This window comes from Equus quagga, chromosome 6 (genome assembly GCF_021613505.1).
Source record: "Equus quagga isolate Etosha38 chromosome 6, UCLA_HA_Equagga_1.0, whole genome shotgun sequence".
In the NCBI taxonomy this organism is placed as follows: Eukaryota; Metazoa; Chordata; class Mammalia; order Perissodactyla; family Equidae; genus Equus; species Equus quagga.
In genome coordinates, this window is record NC_060272.1 from 111,784,979 (window position 1) to 111,806,202 (window position 21,224).

Sequence of the window (21,224 nt, forward strand, 5' to 3'; positions counted from 1 at the left end):
TTGGCTATTGTGAATAGTTCTGCTGTGAACATTTATGTACACATTTTGTGTAGACATATGTCTTCATTTCTCTTGGGTAATTACCCAGGAGTGGACTGCTTTGTTTTTTGAGAACAGAAGAATGCACTGGTAAACACATTGTTTTTGTCTCCTATTGTCTTTGTGTAATTTCTATTTTCTTAACAGCTGTGACAAAAACAACTGTATTGTTTTCAAGAGACAACACTACATTTTGTTCTTGTGAGGTTTATGAGACATATTTTCGAATGACAACTTTTGCTTTCTGTTTTATAAATCCCATCAGCGTTTGAACTCACATAAGTAGTGGTTTACATCCTATTTTCGTTTGAGACTCTGTTCAAAAAGTCAATAAATTAAGCCGTTATTCATCCTGACATTCTTCTATAAACAGAAATATTTGGCCATTTAAAATTTTAACACATGGTTAAGAAACTCAGAGAATATCACACGTCATGTGTGAATTCTTTGAAGTCTTCCTATCTTAACTTGTAATAAATGTCTTTCTTCTGTGCAGTGAGCAATGGAAATGTTATCTATCAGTATTCTGTTTCAATTCAGTAGAAATGAAAAATGCCTGATGTCACTGTCAAACATACTCAGTAAGATTTGATGAGCAAGCCCATAGGAAAAATTGTCTTTTCTCAGAAATGCTCTGATGATTGGCACAATTTGTGTGCAGATGTTTCCCTTTAATTTACAATTCTGATATTCAGAGAAGAACTTACCTTTTTCAGATGATGTACCCACAAAGTAACCATACGCAATTCCACAGGGGAATTATCACTGCGGAATTAGGACCCATAGGAGAGCTTGGAAGCGCCTTTTTGAGACCAAACATAGTTCTAGCACCAGTGTCGATCTTTGATTCATCAGTTTATAGATTCCCTGATTTCATGTAGCCCCACAATGGGGCACTTATTAGATTTTAAATAAATATTTATTAAATGAATGAATATTGTTGACAGTTTGTTTTTTACAATCCTGTAAGAAAATTATTTTAATATAATAGTAGGAACTGGAACTTTTAAAGTGGCAGGCTACATTAGATATGGTATATTAGAAGTAGATAAAAGTTAAAAGAAGGAAAAAGAGTGGGTGAGTATCAATTAATGTTTAACCGGACTGAAGTTCAAATCAAAAATTCTGATGCAGTAGAAATGCTTTTATTTTGTCAAAAATATTTCAGTGTGGTTCCTAGGTGTAAATCAGAATTTTACCAAGGTTGTTTGCAATCCACAATTGCTGGTCCATTGCAAAGTTGCTTTAGTGAGCTGATTGAAATGCAGATGGCTCCTCTATCCAGAGAGCCACTAGGACAACAATGACATACTGAACTGCCACAGAAAGCTGCTGATTCCTCACGTGGGGCTGAGCTTGCGTGATCAAGATTAAATTCGTTGGTAGCACAAATGATGGCTACTTTATGTTGAGATATTTCATTAAGGTAATAGAGGATTATTGGAGCTATCACTATTTCTTTAGACATATATCCTGCCTCTTTCTGAAAACTAAAAAAAAGTTTCTAGATGACTCTGTAACAATAGCTATGTAATGTAACAAACAATCCTTATGCTTTAAATCATGAGATAAACGTTCTACTTCTTTATTGTGTCCCCTAAAAGAACTCAGCCCTGAGAAATGTATTTAATACCTGTGGGTTTCCGTTCTTTCAACTGTAAAATGAAAGTTCTGGCTACTAGTTGACCTCTAAAGTTCTATCCAACTCTGATATGCTCCTGTCACAGGGAACAGCATGGAATAAAAATGGATGGTTTGTAAATCACATTAAGATTCGATCATTTCAGACAGAAGTGAATTTTGAACTGTTTATAATGTTTGCATATGGGGCTGGGGGAAGTAAAAATAGACTGACGTGCTAGGAACCCCCACTGAGGACAAGGGTCGCAGTTAGCATGTAACTGAATTATTGGTGGTTGTAGTCCAATCAGAGGTGCTATGACAATAAGAGCTTGTGGCTGAATATAGTGTCTTAGAAACAACATTCTCCAAACGGTTTCCTGTGACCATCAGTCCACACACATTCTTCAAATTAAAAAAAGAGAATTTAGTTTGAGCTCGTATGATCTAAATTGATATTCAAATTGCCTAGCAAGTGTGGTTCTGGCAGAAGCACCAACAATTTAAAACAGATGCCAACGTGACTGACTATTGGGCCTAAATTCACTCCCTTTTCAGGAACTTTCTGTCTTGAAATGCTGTGGTTCATAGTTACAAGTGTCTAGTAGCTAAAGAAACAATGCAATTCGATTTTCTTTTGATTTTCATCTATTCTGTGCTGTTTTGAGAAAAAGAAAAAGCATTCCATTTAAAGGTTTTAAAATGACTGAGAAGTCAGATTTACATTTTGCCATAATTCTGTTTACTTTGTCATCTCCTAAAATTCCTTTTCTCCTCAGGACGTTCAGGAGCTAAATAGCAACAATGGAAACATTCACTCACGGTGGACTCGCAGGCAAATCTGTGCTGTAGTGACCAGGGATGGAAGCAAAAAGCGTTAGTTTTACCCATGTAACTTACATATACCATGTGACTGGGTCTTGCTTAGATATTTCTGAGTTTATGACACAGTTAAGCAGAAGGGCTTTAAACTCAGAGCACTTGGTTTCACACCCTAAAAGGGCTGCCGTGTATGTTTGTGTAGACTCTTGACTTCACAAGGGTACCATATATAAGGAGGCACCAATTATGGTGTAGCCATTGTAGATAGACAGATTACAACAAAACTTTCCTGCAGGTGGCAGTGAAGTGTCTTTCTCTTTTAAAAAATATATTCATATTCTGCTAAGTTTTTGAAAGATGGAAGTATCTTGAGTAAAGGGAACTCTTTTTATTTTTTTCTTATTTATACAAAGATACCATATGGACTAGAAGTGGCCCTGCATCTGAGATATACTATTTTCAAGCAACAAATTTTTAGGCAAATTATTTAACTTCCTTGAAACGTATTTTTATCCTTGGTTAAAAAAAGAGAATTAATGTACTTAACTTATAGGTTTATTTGAAGATTAAATCATATTGCCTGTACACATTAAGTACTCCATGAATGGTATTATTTTCTAGTGTTGCTAATAAATGATGTTATGCTTAATATCATTTAGGGGAGAGTGAATGAAGGAAAGATACTATTCCATTATTGGGATGGAATGCCGAAAAGGAGAGCAGCATTGCCTCCTTCTCCTTCAAGGTCACATAGAGGTGGTAGCATCTGCCAGCACCTGGGTCCAGGTCACCTGTCCCAGAACTGCAGGAGATGATTGGTAGGAGCGTTGAAAGTGTCCTTTTAATGAATCAGAGAGGTATAACTTGGAGCCAGGAAATGCTAATGCCAGAAGTACAACATAACTTAGGAATATGTTTGAGATAGCCCAAGTGGAGAAAATCTCTGATGGACATTATAATGAGAGAAGAGAACCTCAAAATCAATATGGCACAGGGAATTTGAGGGCCCACTGTAATTTGAGGTACTTTTGAATAAGTGGCTCACTTTGTCTCTCAGGCTGTAGAGCTGAGTATGTTTACCAACATTTGACAAATTTCTAGTTACCTTGTCCCTTTCAGTTGGACCCTCTTGACCCTATACCAATGTTTGGCACAGGCTTGATGGGGATGCCTAAAATTCTGAATAATTATCTGTAGCAGTGCCATCTGGATGAATAACAACTGTGTAAAATGAATATTATAAAACAGCAATTTTGAAAAATAATTTCTACAGAGGATCTCAACCTAAACACGTGGAAAGGCCTTAATTCAGCCATTGCTTTCATTTGCATATTTAATTTTCCTTGGGAAATGTCATGGGTTTAGCTCATTAACAGCTACATGACACAAATGCACAATGTTGTACTTTCCTTCTTTCCTTTGATGCCCCTCCCACTTACCCCCAAGGACAAGGCAAGAAAAGAGTAGCTAATTTTCTCATTAAAAGAGAACGTAGGTGAAAATGGTAACTAATTCCAGCCATTTGAGAAATGATCAGTTCTCAGTATGCATAGTATCTTGGTAAATCAAGACACAGTCATTAAAATTATTGTAAAAAATTCATTTGAGCAACAAATCTCTAGACATATTCATTGCATTAGCCTCTAGGTACTTCTATAATCTAATATAAAAAGTCATAGCAGATGAAGGTATGAATTTTAAGCCTATAAAATTCACTCTTGTATATCATATACCTGCTGAATTGATTAAAAAGCACATATATTTTATCTGGCATATGCCTAGAAAGAAAAGTATTCCTATGCTTGGAAATAGTAGGCTTAATTCCTTAAGAGCTGGGGATAGGGACAACATAAGTTATAGTTGCTGGTCAGGTCACCATGACTGTCCCCGCTCTTCTCTGAGTGCAAACTACACAAAAGTTCAGTCTAATCAGATTCTAAATGTCATAGAGGAATATACCAGTTGGATGTGGTATAATAAAGAGTAACCAAATTATATTGCCCTTGATTCTTTCAGTGTGGCACATCCAAGGATGGGCACAGAAGAAGGAGAGAAAAGGAAAGGAAATAGCACAGGGATACCCATCAACCAGGTGCCATTCAAAGGCCTCAGTTTCACTGTGTTCCCATTCCTCTGTAACTGACCCAGAGTTTAATGTCTCATGAAATGTCACTCAGATTTTATAAACCTGACCTCTTGAAGTAGATTATTTAAATCTTAAAAAGCAACAGCAGCAAAACCCTAAATTATAAACACATTGAACAATATAAAATATGGAAATTTTTCTTATTTCAAAGTTGGATCTCAGCTTAAGTCTCAAAGATTTAGAGTAATGCATTCTCCACAGTTTATTCTGCTAAGTAGTTCTTTATAGCAAATTAACTTGATTACAACCTTCAGCATCAAAATGCATATTTAAAAAAAATTAGCAAAGATTTACATACTGTCTGTTGACTTTATCAGGAATCCATATTTCTTACATATTTTTCTAAAGTAATCTTCCATTGGAATTAAGAAATCAGAAGGCAGAAAACTATAATGATTAGTAGCACTCATCTGAGGTCAACCTGGACAATCTGTATCACTAGCTATGTGCTTTAAGGAAATCTCTTTACTTCCTTAAGCACACGTTTCCTTAACTATAGAATGGGAATAATCATAGAGCCTAAGATACAGGGATGTTGCAAGTTTGAATCAAATAATCATATAAACTGATTAGCTGAGTGTATGAAATAGAATGTTCAATACATGCTAGCTAATGAGGCCATATCTCATTTTATTGTGCTTTGTAGATACTGCATTTTTTACAAATTGAAGGTTTGTTCCAACACTGCATTGAGCAAGTCTATCGGCACCATTTTTCCAACAGCATCTGCTCACTTTGTGTCTTTGTATCACATTTTAGTAATTCTTGCAATATTTCAATACTTTTCATTATTATTACATTTGTTATGGTGATCTGTGATCATTGATCTTTCATGTTATTGGGGTATCATGAACTGTGCCTATAAAAGACAGCAAACTTAATCAATAAATGTGTGTGTTCTGACTGTTCCATCAACTGGCCATTCTCCTGTCTCTCTCCCTCTCTTTGAGCTTCTCTATTTCTTGAGAAACAACAATATTGAAATTAGGCTAGCTAATAACTCTACAATGGCCTCTGAGTGTTCAAGTGAAAGGAAGAATTGCACGACTCTCAATTTAAATCAAAAGCTAGAAATGATTAAGCTTAGTGAGGAAGGCATTTAAAAAGCGAGATAGGCCAAAAGCTAGGCTTCTTATGCCAAACAGCTACCCACATTGTGAATGCAAAGGAAAAGTTCTTGAAGGAAATTGAAAGTGTTACTCCAGTGAACACACAAATGATAAGAAAGTGAAACAGACTCATTGCTGATATGGAGAAAGTTTTAGTGGTCTGGATAGAAGATCAAACCAGCCACAACATTTTCTTAAGCCAAACTCTAATCCAGAGTAGGGCCCTAACTCTCTTTAATTCTATGAAGGCTGAGAGAGGTGATGAAGCTGCAGAAAAAAAGTTGGAAGCTAGCAGAGGTTGGTTCATGAGGTTTAAGGAAAGAAGCTGTCTCCATAATATAAAAGCTCAAGGTGAAGCAGCAAATGCTTGTGTGGAAGCTGCAGTAAGTTATCCAGAAGATCTAGCTAAGATCATTAATGAAGGTGCTACACTAAACAACAGATTTCCAGTGTAGTTGGAACAGCCTTATTTTGGAGGAAAATGCCATCTAGGACTTTCATAGCTAGAGAGCAGAAGTCAATATCTGGCTTGAAAGCTTCAAAGAACAGGCTGAGTCTCTTGTCAGAGGCTAATGCAGCTGGTGACTTTAAGCTGAAGCCCGTGCTCATTCACCATGCCAAAAATCCTATGGCCCTTAAGAATTATGCTAAATCTACTCTGCCTGTGCTCTGCAAATGGAACAATGAAGCCTGGACGACAGTACATCTGTTTATAGCGTGGTTTACTGAATATTTTCAGCCCGCTGTTGACAGCTACTGCTCAGAAAAAAAAAATTCTTTTCAAAATATTACTGCTCATGGGCAATGTACCTGGTCACCCAAGAGCTTTGGTGAAGCTGTACAACCAAATCAGTGCTGTTTTTATGCCTGCTAACACAACATCCACTCTGCAGCCCATGGATCAAGGAGTACTTTCTACTTTCAAGTCTTATTATTTAAGAAATATATTTTTTAAGGCTATAGCTGCTACAAACTGTGATTCCTCTGATGGATCTGGGTAAAATCAATTGAAAATCTTCTGCAAAAGATTCATCATTCTAGAGGCCATTAAGAACATTTGCAATTCATGGGAAGAGGTCAAAATATCAACATTAACAGAGGCTTGGAAGAAGTTGATTCTAAGCCTCATGGATGACTTTGAGGGGTTCAAGACTTCAGTGGAGGAAGTAACTGCAGATGTGGTGGAAACAGCAAGAGAACTAGAATTAGAAGTGGAGCCTGAAGATGTGACTGAATTGCTGCAAGTCATGATAAAACTTTAATGGATGAACAGTTGCTTCTTATGGATGTGCAAAGAAAGTTGTTTCTTGAGATAGACTCTACTCCTGGTGAAGATGCTGTGAAGATTGTTGAAAGGACAACAAAAGATTTAAAGTGTTACATACACTTAGTTGATAATGCAGTGGCAGGGTTTCAGAGGACTGATTCCAATTTTTAAAGAAGTTCTACTGTGAGTAAAATGCTATCAAACAGCACTGAATGCTACAGAGGAATCATTAATGAAAGAAAGAGTCAATCGATATGGCAAACTTCGCTGTTGTCTTATTTTAAGAAACTGTTACAGCCACTCTAGCCTTCAGTAACCACCACCTGAGTAGCCAGCAGCTATTTACACTGAAGCAAGACCCTCCACCAGCAAACAGATTACTTGCTGAAGGCTTAGATGATGGTTAGCATTTTTAGCAAAATGTATTTTTTAATTAAAGTATATACATTGTTTTTTTAGACATAATGCTATTGCACACTTAATAGACTACAGTATAGTGTAAACATAACTTTTATATGTACTAGGAAACCCAAAAATTTCTGTGACTCACTTTATTGTGATATTTGCCTTATGGTGGTGGTCTGGAACTGACTCCACAATATCTTCGAGGTGTGCCTGTATTATGATCATACTGGGGCATTAAAGTCTCCTGGTTCTTGTACAGGTCCTGTTATCTGAGTTTGCTTAATGTCACCTCTCTACTCATAATTTGCTTCTGATATAATTACCTATAGATCTCCACTTACTTTTTCTGAGTTTTTCTTTCTCTTTCCAGAATGAAGAATCAGAACCAGTTTCTAAGAGTTTCAATGCCAAGAACTTAAGTAGAAACAAATTTCCACTACTCATTTTAATAAGGAGCAATGAAAGTATAGTAAGGAGGCTGAATTCATTTTTTCATGTTTTACAGCTGACAGCTTTATGCATCCCCACTCTCTCTTCCCCAATCTGGGCAAACAGAAAAGAAAAGACTTGAGTCCTTCCTCCTTTCACACCAATGAGTGTTTCAAATCACACAAGTCAGGGCATACAAGCAGTAACCCTCACCCTGGCCCCACTGCCTAACCACAATGAAAACCCAAGCTGACCGCCTTTATTTGCTCTCTCAAGCCATTTCTGGACCAACCATGGAAACCTGCCCTGTCTACCTCAAAAGCCTCCTTATGTAAGTAATAAATCTCTTCATATCCTCTTGGTGTGTGTGTGTGGCATCATCAGTCTTGACACTTGAACCAAACTTTAGGTGGGGGTGCATCCTGTCTAATGAGCATCCATAACAGCAAGCACACTCAAGTATGAAGTTGACTAAGTTAATTTGCAGATTGTTCTCACTTATATAAACAACTGAATTTCAGGTCAGTTGTCCTTGCAATCTTTTGTGGCTCAATTTTATAAGAGAGATTTCCAGAAACTTTGTCTCAAAAACCCTATATTTCTTTTCCTTTTTTAATTTAAATTAAGGTGACCTTGGTTTATAAAATTATATACATTTCAGGTTTACATCATTACATTTTGGTTTCTGTGTAGAATACATCATGTTCACCACCCAAAGGCTAATTACCAGCCATCACCATACACATGTGCCCTATTTCTCCTTTTGCCCTCCTCCTTTCCCCCTTCCCCTCTGGTAACCACCATTCTAATTGCTATATCTATATCTTTGTTTGTTGTTGTTGTTTTTATCTTCCACTTATGAGTGAAATCGTATTGTATTTGACTTTCCCTGTATGGCTTATTTCACTTAGCATAATACCCTTAAGGTCTATCCATGTTGCTGCAAACAGCAAGGTTTCACCTTTTTTACAGCTGACTAGTATTTCGTGCTGTATATATACCACATCTTCTTTATCCATTCACCCATTGATGGGTACTTAGGTTGTTTCCTGGTTTTGACCATTGTGAATAATGCTGCAATGAACACAGGGGTGCAAATATTTTTTTACATTAGTGTTTTCATGTTCTTTGGATAAGTACTCAGAAGTGGGATAACTGGATCATATGGTAGTTCTATTTTAAATTTTTTGAGGAACTTTCATACTGTTTCCATAATGGCAACACTAATTTACATTTCCACCAGCAGTGTATGAGTGTTCCCTTTTCGACACATCCTCTCCAACACTTGTTATTTTTTTGTCTTTTCAATAATAACCATTCTGATTGGTGTGAGACATCTCATTTAGTTTTTTTCTTTTTAAAGATTGGCACCTGAGCTAACATCTGTTGCCAATCTTCTTCTTTTCTTCTTCTCCTTCCCAAAGCCGCCCCAGTACATAGTTGCATATTCTGGTTGTAAGCCTCTGGTTGTGTTATGTGGGATGCCACCTCAGTATGGCCTGATGAGCGGTGCTATGTCTGTGCCCAGGAGTCGAACTGGTGAAACCCTGGGCTGCCAAAGCAGAGCGCAAAACTTAACCACTCAGCCACAGGGCCAGCCCCATCTCATTTAGTTTTGATTTGCATTTCCCTAATAATTAGTGATCATCTCAATAGCTGCAAAGATAGCATTTGACAGATACAGCATCCATTTATGATAAAAACTCTTAATTAAATGGGTATGGAAGGAAAGTACCTCAACAAAATAAAGCCCATTTTGACAAATCATATATCTGATAATGCGATAATATTCAAAATATGTAAAAGAGCCATACAACTCAACAAAAAAACGAACAACCCAATTAATAGACCCTATATTTCTTATACAGAATTCATCAAAAAAAAACTTTAAGAAAAAACTTTGACAAGAAGATTTATTTAAGCTAGTTTCACAATAACATAGTCACAGCAAAAAGGCCACTTTTGTACAACAAATATAAAAACATCATTTTAATGGCTTTATTAGAAGTTTTTTCTTTCAACTGCAATAAAATGCAGGGATGGGCATCATATAAGAAAAGTATTTAAGATAGCATCCTGGAGGGACAGGACTTGTAGGATAATGTGTATTCTACCATATGGTCCCCACCCAACTACACCCAGTCAAGAAGCTTTCCTCACTTTTCCAAAAGGGATATTTAAATTAATTTGATTTATCAAACTTTGATTCTCCAAAATTTTAAGAATCTATGCATTGTTAAAGTGAGACATTTTTGAAAATTATGGGAGGAATAATTTTACATATAGGGAGACTTTTCTATAAACCATAAATTAAAATTTTAAATATTAGTATATTTACAACAATCATTTTAATAAAAAAAGAGCTATAAATTTGTAATGTATAAGAAATTACTATATGATGTTTAATTAAACTCCAAATCATTTGTTGAATGTCTCCATTAGACAAAGCCCTGTGTTACATGGTGGATACGAAGGTGGGGGATTGGAAGGGGGGACATTTCTAAAGGAACTAAAACTATTGTGGAGCAGTATTGCATCATTCCGGGTTCATATTCTTTCCTCGCACTGTGCTATAGCTTCCACCCCTACAGTAGGGAAATCTTCATGATTAATCTAGAATACCCTCTTTGTTTATATTTCTGTACTCTGTGTATCCTAGCTCCATTTTCAAAGAATCACCTACGTAGTGGAGTTAAATGAAATCTACATCTCTCTCCAAGGAGATTCTAGCAACTGGTCCTCAGGCAAAGTGCCTTAGACGTCCTTTAAAGGGGCACTTTGATCTCTTTGTAGCCCCTAGATGCAAATATCACGCAAGTTGTTAGAAAAGTAGCGTGAGAAAATAATTATAATTCACTTTTCATATTTCACGTTAGATTTTTGTTTCATTGGTGTAAAGTAGATAGAATATGTATGTACATCTTTAATATGAAAATGCAGGCTTTCTCTGCTTCCTGGGAGCCCTGTGTATAAATGGAGTATCTCAAGGGGCCCTGAGGGAAGCTTGAGGTCAACAGAATAAGAGGCTTAGGGTTGCTCTAACACATCTCCTCTACAGTCAGACAGCTTCTGCCTTCATCTGATTTGTACACAGTAATAAGATTTCAATTAAGATCCTGCTGTAGAAAAGAAACAATTGCTTGTGGTGTGTGTTTGAGTGTGTGTGTGTTTGTGTGTGTGCGTGTTTATGTGTTTTGCTGCTTTAAAAAGTTTAAAGCCTACTGATTTTAAGACTATTTTTATGCCAATCTTTAGGTTTGAGATATATGTAAACTTATTTTTATGGATGGAAAAAGTTTTTACTGCAATTCTCTGCTTCAATCCTTACTTCTCATAACCAATCATTATTCTCATCATTCCCAAATTTGTTCCTCAGCTCTGGTCGGTAGTAAGGACCCATAACAAGCTTACATTTAGGGCATATGATCATCCACATATACGAAAGCTTAACTAAATTTTTTTAATTTAGAAAATGAAGGAAAAAACAGGCCCTGGCTTCAAGAAAATAAATGTGATTTTAAAGAATTGACATAATATTTTGGTGATTTAAGAATGAAAACAAAAACAAAAACAAAATAAAAAATAGAAAAAAAGGGGGCCACTCCAGTGGCTGAGTGGTTAAGTTCTCAGGCTCCGCTGCAGCGGCCCAGGGTTTCGCTGGTTCGGATCCTGGGCGCAGACATGGCACTGCTGATCAGGCCACGTTGAGGTGGTGTCCCACATGCCACAACTAGAATGACCTGCAACTAAGATATACAACTAGGTACCAGGGAGGATTTGGGGAGATAAAGCAAAAAAAAAAAAAAAAAAGATTGGCAACAGTTGTTAGCTCAGGCGCCAATCTTTAAAACACACAAAAAAGAATGGAAACAGAAATGAATGACAGCTTTTTGCCCCCGGACCATTCCTAGCCCATAACTTTGTTAATTGCAAGTCTCCTGCATAACTTCTGGTGTCCCTCTCTCTTCTTTCTCTGCTCTGACTTTCCTTCCTGCTATATCTGCCCTCTCATAATACCACTTTGTTGGTTTCACTGACAAAACCTGTAGAATGTTATCTAAACTCTTTTGCTGGCAGCTGGACATCAGTGGCCTGCTCAAGGTAGTTCCAAGTGACTAGTTAGTCTTCATCACGCATTCTAAACTATTTACTAGGTAGCTACTATGTGCCAGACACTGCACTAACTGTTAGGTACAGAGTATGAAACTGAAGGAAAAAGCCTTTGCTCTGAAGAAGGATTCTCACAAATGGTAAACTTTCAGAAAAGTGTAAGTAATCTCAAAAGTCATAGTCAAGAAGTGTGAGTAGCTACCATGAGTATTCTTGATTTGATGCTTTCATAGCTTCTTCCTATGCCATTTTCTAGGAACGGCCTCTTACTCTCACCTGTAAAAATTATCATGTGAAGGCCAGTGAGAATTCCATTCCATTCACAATCCTCCTGCTGACCATATGTTTCATTTTAAATATTCAGCTTTTAAAACCTTGGATCTCAATGTCTTATGATACTGCGAGAATGAAAGCTATATTATATATTTAATATAATCTTTATTGTTACTTATATGTTGATTATGATGAATGTTTACACAGACATAACTGAGGGAGTTAAATGAATGAGAAAGCCCTGCTTGAAAAGCTTAGATTGTTTTTTTCTTTACCATTATCCTCAATGGAAATTTAAAGATTTTAATAATGAAGAGTAAATGTAGTTAAATCCACTAGTGACTGACTTTACCTGATTCTCAGAAACATAGTTGGGAGGGTAAGAAGGGAATGAAGTAGGAGAAAATGCGTACATATTCTAAGATACCTAAAAACATATAGCAAGTCTCCACCAAGTTCAGAATAATTAAAACAATAGAAATCAAGAAGTTAAGTTCTATAGTTCCCAAACTTTAGTGGGGATCAGAATCACCTGGAGATCCTGTTTCTGGGGTCAACCCCCAGAATTTCTGATTCAGTAGGTCTGGGTTGGGGCCCAAAATATGCATTTCTAACAAGTTCCAGATGCTGCTGATGCTGCTGATTCAGGAATCACATTTGGGAAAAAGTGACCATAAAGAAACAAACACTATATATAACGTATAGCACACTCATCTTGTAGTTTTTGCTTTATCTATGGTACTTTCATTTCCCCAAGCAAATTGTAAACTTCCTGAAGTTCTCATATCTTCAAGAACAGTACTGTCTACCTAGACAGAGGGAATAAAAATTATCTGTGGAACTTTTTAATACAATAAGTTATAAGCCAGGTGATTCTGATAAATTCACCTTTAAGAGACAATATTTTCTCATATTATATACTCATTTTCCCATATTCTATACTAAACATTTTATTAAGTGTTTCCTTATTTGATTCACATGCCTAGGGTGATTCCCATGGTTCCTGGGATGGCCCTTGGCCTTACCCTAATTCACGACTGATAAACTGGAAAAGCAACTCTGAATGGGGATATGGATATATATTTATATATGAATTTGTACATATACATACATATATGTATTTGCATGTAGACGTATATGTGTGTTTTTAAAAAGCACCAGATTAAATGTGAACTACTGTATAATGAATCTATAAATGAATATTATGATGAATGAATAAAGAACAAAAAGTGTCTGAAACATCTGAAAATTAGTAAAACCAAGTCATGTATAATAATAGTAAAAATTACGCAGACATTGAAATATACATTTTAGTGGGAAATAGTGGTTAGTTTATATGCTAAATTAACCCTAAGCACAATGCTGATATCAATATTCTTTTTTCAGTTGGATTCATTTACTACATCTTGAAGTGATAGTAAACAAATAGGTTCTCAATTATATTTCATGCAATTAATAGATGAAGTAAGAGGTAATTAACACTCTATGCAAGCTTTGTTTTGTCACAATTTCTAAATCTCACCTAATGTCCAGCAGTTAGACCTGTTCTTGTGAAGCCACTCACAAAGAAAAAGTGGCTGAGAAGAGAATGGAGTTTCAAACCATGCTTTATTTTAGCCTATGTATTTTCTTTTACTTATGATACTTAAATAAAAAATTGGCTGGAATCCCAACTGAATTTTAGACTCTATAGATATGCAAAATTTAGCCTGAGCTAGTCATCGACCATACATATGCAGCAAGTTCTGCTATTTTAAACTGAAATTGTTGAATCCTTCGTAACACTCAGAATTAAAACGACTATCATATGAAAACTCATCCTCATTAACTTTTGAGCAAACCTGTTTAACACTTACTAAAGGTCAGGATTACAATTTAAAAATGACTCACAAGATTTTTTCTAAGTGAACATCCTGAAATTTTCTAGAACTAGGATCAGCATTCCATTGCGTTTATCATATAATATAAACTACTTTAGAATATTTAATCCTTTGAAACTCCTGAGCGAGTCTTTTATGATCACACAACTACAAAGATATTGGAGTTCCAAGCAATTAAAATAATCAAAAATTTGGAAAAATAGTCCTTTGAGGAAAGGCTGAAGGAATCAGCTAATTTAAACAATAGGTAATTTTAGGCAGATGAGGCAATCCTAGATAAACCCATGGAAGCCGTCATAGAAAGATCATGGCTTTCAAAACTGGTAGAATTGGGTTTGAATCCTGACTCCACCACCTATTGGCTCCATGATTTAGGGAATTTACTTAACATGTTTGAAGCTCTAAAATGGAAATGTTAACAATTATCTTACAGGATCAGTCATTAACTTAATTGACTTAGCACCGTCTCACTCATAGTGGACACTGACATATTTTTTGAGAATGAATTTTAATTGTTCAGTACAGAATTTCATAAGTGGATTATGCTTAAAATAGGTTTAACTGAAAGGCAACAAGGCTACCTTTTTACCCTAGATAAGTCACTTAGACAAAATGAGACTTTACTGTCATCTATAAAATGTAGAAGTTGAATTAGATGATTTCCCAGGGCACTTATTTATTATTCTATTATATTCTAAATAGCTGATCTAAGAAATTCCAAATTTAAATGATATTTGATTCTATAGCAGATAAATTACCCTAATTTTAGCTAACAAATGTCTAAAGGCTGTAGATCTCAACCCAGACTGCATATTAGAATCAACTGAGTGCCTTTAAAAACTACTGACACCCAAAAATCAAATCAGAATCTTTGGGAGTACAGCTTAAACACCAATGTTTCTTTAAAGTTGCATGAAAATTCTTATTGGAGTCAGGTTGTGAACCACCACTTTAAAGGAAACTCATAAGTACTTCAGGTGTAAGGGAAGTTAAACACAGATATAGCAAGAATCCCAATCTGTTTCCCAAGCTAAGAATTCTTTGATACAGGTGCATCTGAGAGCATCCCTCATTCAATTTCCTCACCCAAAGTCTATTCTGTTCTTTCCATCTGTCTGGATATCACATAACCCCTTCAAGCACATGATCAATCAATCAGTCAATTTCCATTTCACCTTTAAAAGTCACTTACCCAGGAAAGTCTCCTCTGCCTTCCTCAAGATTGGGTCAGTTGTCGAGATATATGTGTTCATAGTCCCCCGGTCCTTTTCACCATAGCACTTAATATGGATTCAATTTTAGGTTTATTTGTGTGTGTTCAATGTCTATCTCTAACACGAGAATATGGAATCCATGAAGGCAAGAACGATGTCTTTCCTATTTATTTTCAGAAATAATACAAAGTGCCTAAAGCATAAGGACTCAATAAATATGTGTTAAATAATGAAAAGTAAAAATAGTCTCTCGTTATCATTATTTGCAGTTGTTCAGGTATTCGTAAGTCTGAGCATCTTTTCATGTATCTATTGGTGCTCTGCACTTCTGTGAATTAGTTTCACTATGTTATAATCATCCCGACTCGTTCAAGCACTGTAATCTATTCACAAAACAGAGATCAGGTCTCGATCGACATAGGTAAGATTTAAACTGTCTCTTTGGTATCAAAATGTACAGTTAATCATTGAGAACTGGCATATTGGATACAAACATCCAGCTGATTGACCTAACATCTTTAGGTTTAGGTATATTGTGAAGTAAAATCCTTTCAATCCTCTTCATTGCAAGATCACAGAATCTTATTTCTGCAGATCATAAAGATGAGTCATCTGTCATTCTGTACCGGTAGGTGCAGACTGACTAGATTCTGCCATTTGCCTCTGGTAACTGGTACCAGGAGGAAACTGGGTCTAGTATTAGGGGCTCAGGCTGGGCTCTTATCCCAGCAACTCACCTGCAGCTTGTGTGGCCCTGGGCAAGCATTGCACCTTTTTGCAGCTCTTTATTTCTTAAATGAAAAACAGAGGTTAGACCAGGTGTCGTCTCAGCTCTTTGTGTAACGCTGCCATTCTGTGACAATTAGAAGTATTTACATATAATTATTGAGGCTGATTTTTTTTCTACAAACTCTGAGGAGTTAGACATCCTAGTAGTGCATGCACGTGTGCACATATTTGCGTGTCTATGTGCATGTGATGAAATGTTATCAAACTTGGAAATGAGTTTTATGATAAATATTCTACTTTTTTCCCTAAGAGGTAGTTCACTATATTAGTTTTTTACTACTGTAGGCGAAATTACCACAAACTTAGAGGATTAAAATAATACTCATTTATTACCTCACAGTTCCTATGTGTCAGAAATACAGGCACAGTTTAGTTGGGTTCTCTGCTCAGGGTCTCAAAAAGCTGCAGCCAAGTGTTGGCTGAAGTTGCAGTCTCATCTGAGGCTCAAGGTCTTCTTCTAGTCTCATTGGTTGTTGGCAGAAATCATTTCCTGTACAACTCATGGAATGTCGCTTCTCGAGGGCCACCAGGAAAGAAAAAGTCTGTGCATTCAGTCTCTCACCTCTTGACCCCTTTTAAAGATCCCACCTGTTCAAGTCAGGTCCATCAAAAAGAAAATCTCCCATTTGGTTAACTTATAGCCAACCAATTAGGGACTTTAATTACATCTGAACAATAACTTCACTTTGCCATTTTCTATGCATTGAAGCAGTAACAGGCCCAGCTTACACTCAAGAGAGGGGCATTTAACAAGGATTTGGGGCATTGAGGTTCATCTTTTGATTTTGCAAACAACATTCACACAGCATCTATAATGTAATCTGAATATGAGTTTTCTATATAAGAGCGCCATTTTGGACAGTATTGCAAATGGCATTAATGTTTAATTTTAATTGTCATTTTGAACATTTTATGAAAGTTATTAATGTTTAATTTTAGCTACTTACTGGAACTAAGAACTTACTCTTAATTTGGCTAATAACTGTAATAAAGATTCTTGTCAGTTATTGACTCTAAGTATCTTCTGAAACAGGCTCTCAAATTAAAATGTAGATAAATGAGTCCCAAAATATACCTGTTTTTATCAATTCTACATGAATGCTACAAGAATGTAATATTTTAAAACTCAGATAAGCAAAAAGTACTATTTGTTTTCACATAAAAGAATAAAGAAATTAAAAGTGCAGAAAGAAAATATCTAAAAAATGACTACATTTTCATTTATTCTCCCTTGTATTATGAGCATAAAAAAGTAGTTTGTTGGGGTTCAGTATGTCAAGATGTTATAAAATCTCACTTGAATTTCATTCTTTCTGTTGAAAGGCCCATAAATAATATCTTAACATGCATCTAAATTTAATTCTTCCTATGAAAACATTATATGATGGTTAACAAAAACCACAGCACTAGAGCAAAACTCCTGGGTTTGAATCTCAGTGCCATCGCTAACCCACCAGTTATGTAACAATTGGACATGCCACATACCATTTTTGGGTTTCAATATCCTCATCGCTAAAACAGGCATAATAATAAGTACCACTCTCAATAGGATTATGGCGAGGATTAAATCAGTTAATTAAATGTGTTTCTATATACTTAGAAAGAACCTGACACGTGGCATTTCTGTGTGTATATGTGTGTGTGTCTGAAATATATATATGTATATTTAAGTATTTTTAATCCATATGAACATAAAATTATGCCTCTCAATTTTGGACTTTTGTGTGTATATGATAAAGAAATCTCTAAGCAAGTATTAAAACATAGAGAGACAAAAATAATGACAATATTGTTTTTTAAAATCCTTGATGCAAAAGGTTCTTAGCCTTGAACCTCCAGAAAAGGACACATAATCCTACACACTACTGCAACTAACAGCATTCATATAATCAGGAGTATTTGTTTTAATTTTAGAATCAACCTAAACACAAAATACTGATGACTCAAACATAGAAGAAAAAGAGAATAAAAGTTTAACAAACTTGAAAATATGAAAGCAAAGTTAGATCTTTCAGGAAATAGGGTAGCAAAGAAAGAGAGGTGTTGAAAAATAAGGACAATAACATTCTCATTTCATACAGTGGAGGTTCTCAATATGCTGCACAAATTGGTGGTCCAAGAAATCAAAGTTCAAATGAGTCACGTAATTATACAAAATTAACCAAGAGATAAATTAGAAAAAGTATACATCAGATTTTGAGAGGAGTGAGGAAGCTTAGTAGGATGATAGAATTGCACAGCAATTATTTTTCATAGGTGAGAGTCAAAAGATATCGTCTAAAATTGATAAATTGAGAAACAGAGGAATACTCTTATTACGCTTGTTACTTAAAGGTATTTAGGTAATTCACAAAAGAAATAAAAATCAACATTTGCTTCTGGAAAGTGGGATTCTTGATGGAGAATTGTGGAAGCTAGTGCTACTTCTGTGCTATTTTATTTTGCACCATGTATATACCATTATATATACATATAATACATGCATGCATATATTATGGATGTGTGTGAGCCATCCTCTCACCTTCTGGTGCTATATCATGCTATATCAGACAATGCTCCACTGCTATTCACAGGGTTTTCATGGACAATGTTTTTGGAGTGGGTGGCTATGTCCTTCTTCCTAGTCTGTCTTAGTCTGGAAGCTCTGCTGAGAACTTTCCATCATAAGTAACCCTGCTGGTATTTAAAATACCGGTGGCATAGCTTTCAGCATCACAGCAGCACACAGCTGCCACAATGTGACAACTGACAAGACGGGTGGTATGATTCCCTGACCCGGAAATGAATCAGGGGATGCAATGGTGAGAGCGCCAAATATTAGCCACTAGGCCACCAGGGCTGGCTATACACACTTGTACATATATACATATCAAGCTATCTATATCAATATCTAGCTAGCGAGTTATCAGAAAGAGTCAGAGACTGAGGAGAAAAATCAGGGAATATTACTTATGCCAGGATGTTTTACTCTGGGCCACCAGCCTAGTGGTGTAGTCAAGGAGCTCATTAATTGTTAACTGCACAGCAGGTATTCTGTGGTCCAGGTCCCTAAAATGCCTCCTTTAGGTCTGACAAGGCAGGATCATGATTAGTACATAGCATGTGTGTGTCGGGACACCTTTAGATAAAGAAGTCCCAAAGTCTAGACAGATGGCAGCCCTAGGTCCTGTAGCAAGGCTTGGTGAGTGGGGCCAAACTGAATACCAGAACCAACTTGACCACTCAAGAAGACGCTAGCAGAAATGAGTTCTCTCTTAACGTGTCATATTTCTCCTGCATCCAGACCTTCGAAGACTGTTTCTGGTTAAACGATCCTGTGTCCCCAGAGAATCTAAGCAGCGCACACACACATACACAATCCACATACTAGTGCCACCACTGCTACGGCATGTGTCCTAAACTCAGGCTTCACACTCCGCTCAGGAGGGTGTCTAGGCATGAGGCAGGAGCCAGGAGAAATGTAATAACACAGGCAGAAGCAGGAAGCCCAGTGGAGTCTGTTCACTCTTCCGCTGATCAGGCCTCGGGTGGTTATCCTGTTGGGGCTCCAGTTCTTGCCATATCACTGCACCCTCTCTCTCCTACCTTTGGTCACCTTTGTTTTATTCTTTAATGAATTTACTAGCAACTGTCCCAATTTAAGAGCATTACTAAGCAGGAAAGCTTTATCTCCTTGTCACTTTTTTTTTTTTTTTTAAATATGGAATGCTTCACGAATTTGCAAGTCATTCTTGTGCAGGGGCCATTCTAATCTTCTCTATAGCATTCCTATTTTAGCATATGTGCTGCTGAAGTGAGCACTATCTCCTTGTCACTTCTAGATCACTCTACAATAGCCCAAAGGCTATTTCCCAGCCAAAAAGACCAACAAGGCATTTTGCCAAATTGAGGAAGTTTTCTGTCCTAAGAGGCAGGCTGCTCCTGACTCTTAATTATTATTCCTCCAATACCTATGTCACATGATATCCGTTTTGAGAAGTTCCAATGAACATGAGAAGTTCGAATGAAAGAAACTATGAAGCCTCAAATTCAACATTGATGAGGGCAATCCTATAAATTGTAAGGTTGGAAAACAATTATGAATCAATTAAGAATTCAAGAATTTACTCTACAATATTTTAAACAAATTGATTATAAATATCTGTTGGAAGATTTGGAAACACAAAATTGACCTCCATTTAAAAAAACATTTTGTCAGGGGAAATGGTGGTTGATTTTGCCTTCATCATCTTAAGAATAGAAAATTTTTTAAAAAACATTCCCGTAAAGTGGCCAGCCTGGTGGCATAGCAGTTAAGTTCGCATGTTCTCCTTCAGCAGCTGGGGTTCGCCTATTCAGATCCCAGGTGTGGAACTACGTACCGCTTGTCAAGCCATGTGGTGGTAGGCGTCCCAAGTATAAAGTAGAGGAAGATGGGCACTAATGTTAGCTCAGAGCCAGTCTTCCTCAGCAAAAAAGAGGAGGATTGGCAGCAGATGTTAGCTTAGGGCTAATCTTCCTCAAAAAAAAAAAAAAAGCAACGTGAAACTTTCATGGCCACTTGAAAAAAAAAGAAACAAAATCTGTTTGTATGATCCGGTTAAAACTATTTTAGAAGAAAAATTTTCTGTTTGTTGTATCTAATGCCTCAATTAGCTGCTGGGTTATTAGTATTAAAAACAATTTCCCAAATTCCCATTCTCAAATATGTTTATTTATATTGTATTGTTTATTTGAAATGCATTATTATATTATATTCATATTGCCCATTATCAAATAAGGTAATTCCTTCTATTTTCTCCATAGAATTTAAAACAGTTTATCTGTTTGAATCAATCTATCTGCTAACATGCTGATTGAAACAAAGAAGCAACTCAATTTAGCTTTTGTTTTCAGGAACATGGAAATCTAGAAGTCACCTCTAGTTCAAGGATAGCATGAAAGAACAAAGTCTACAATTTGTAAAAGTCCATTACAAATAAAATATGATGCATACAAATACGAGATTCTCTGGAGGCCAGGAAAGGATAGCAGGAGAATTTGCTGAAGAGATGCAGGTCTTATCCTATCTAATTAAGGAATTAGGAGAAAACTGAAACTCGGCAGTAATGACATGCTTTGATATTTAAAAGCGTCTCTGGC

At 36.3% G+C, this 21,224-nt stretch overlaps 1 non-coding gene and 1 pseudogene across 1 annotated transcript; one reads left to right on the forward strand and one right to left on the reverse strand.

Moving 5' to 3' along the window:
• Positions 1-5,634: 5,634 nt before the first annotated feature.
• On the forward strand, positions 5,635-7,410 carry LOC124240800 (tigger transposable element-derived protein 1-like; annotated as a pseudogene).
• A 12,387-nt stretch (positions 7,411-19,797) lies between these two features.
• Positions 19,798-19,904, reverse strand: LOC124241412 (U6 spliceosomal RNA). Its single transcript, XR_006889194.1, has one exon. It is a non-coding gene; the product is annotated as a U6 spliceosomal RNA (small nuclear RNA).
• Positions 19,905-21,224: the final 1,320 nt, after the last annotated feature.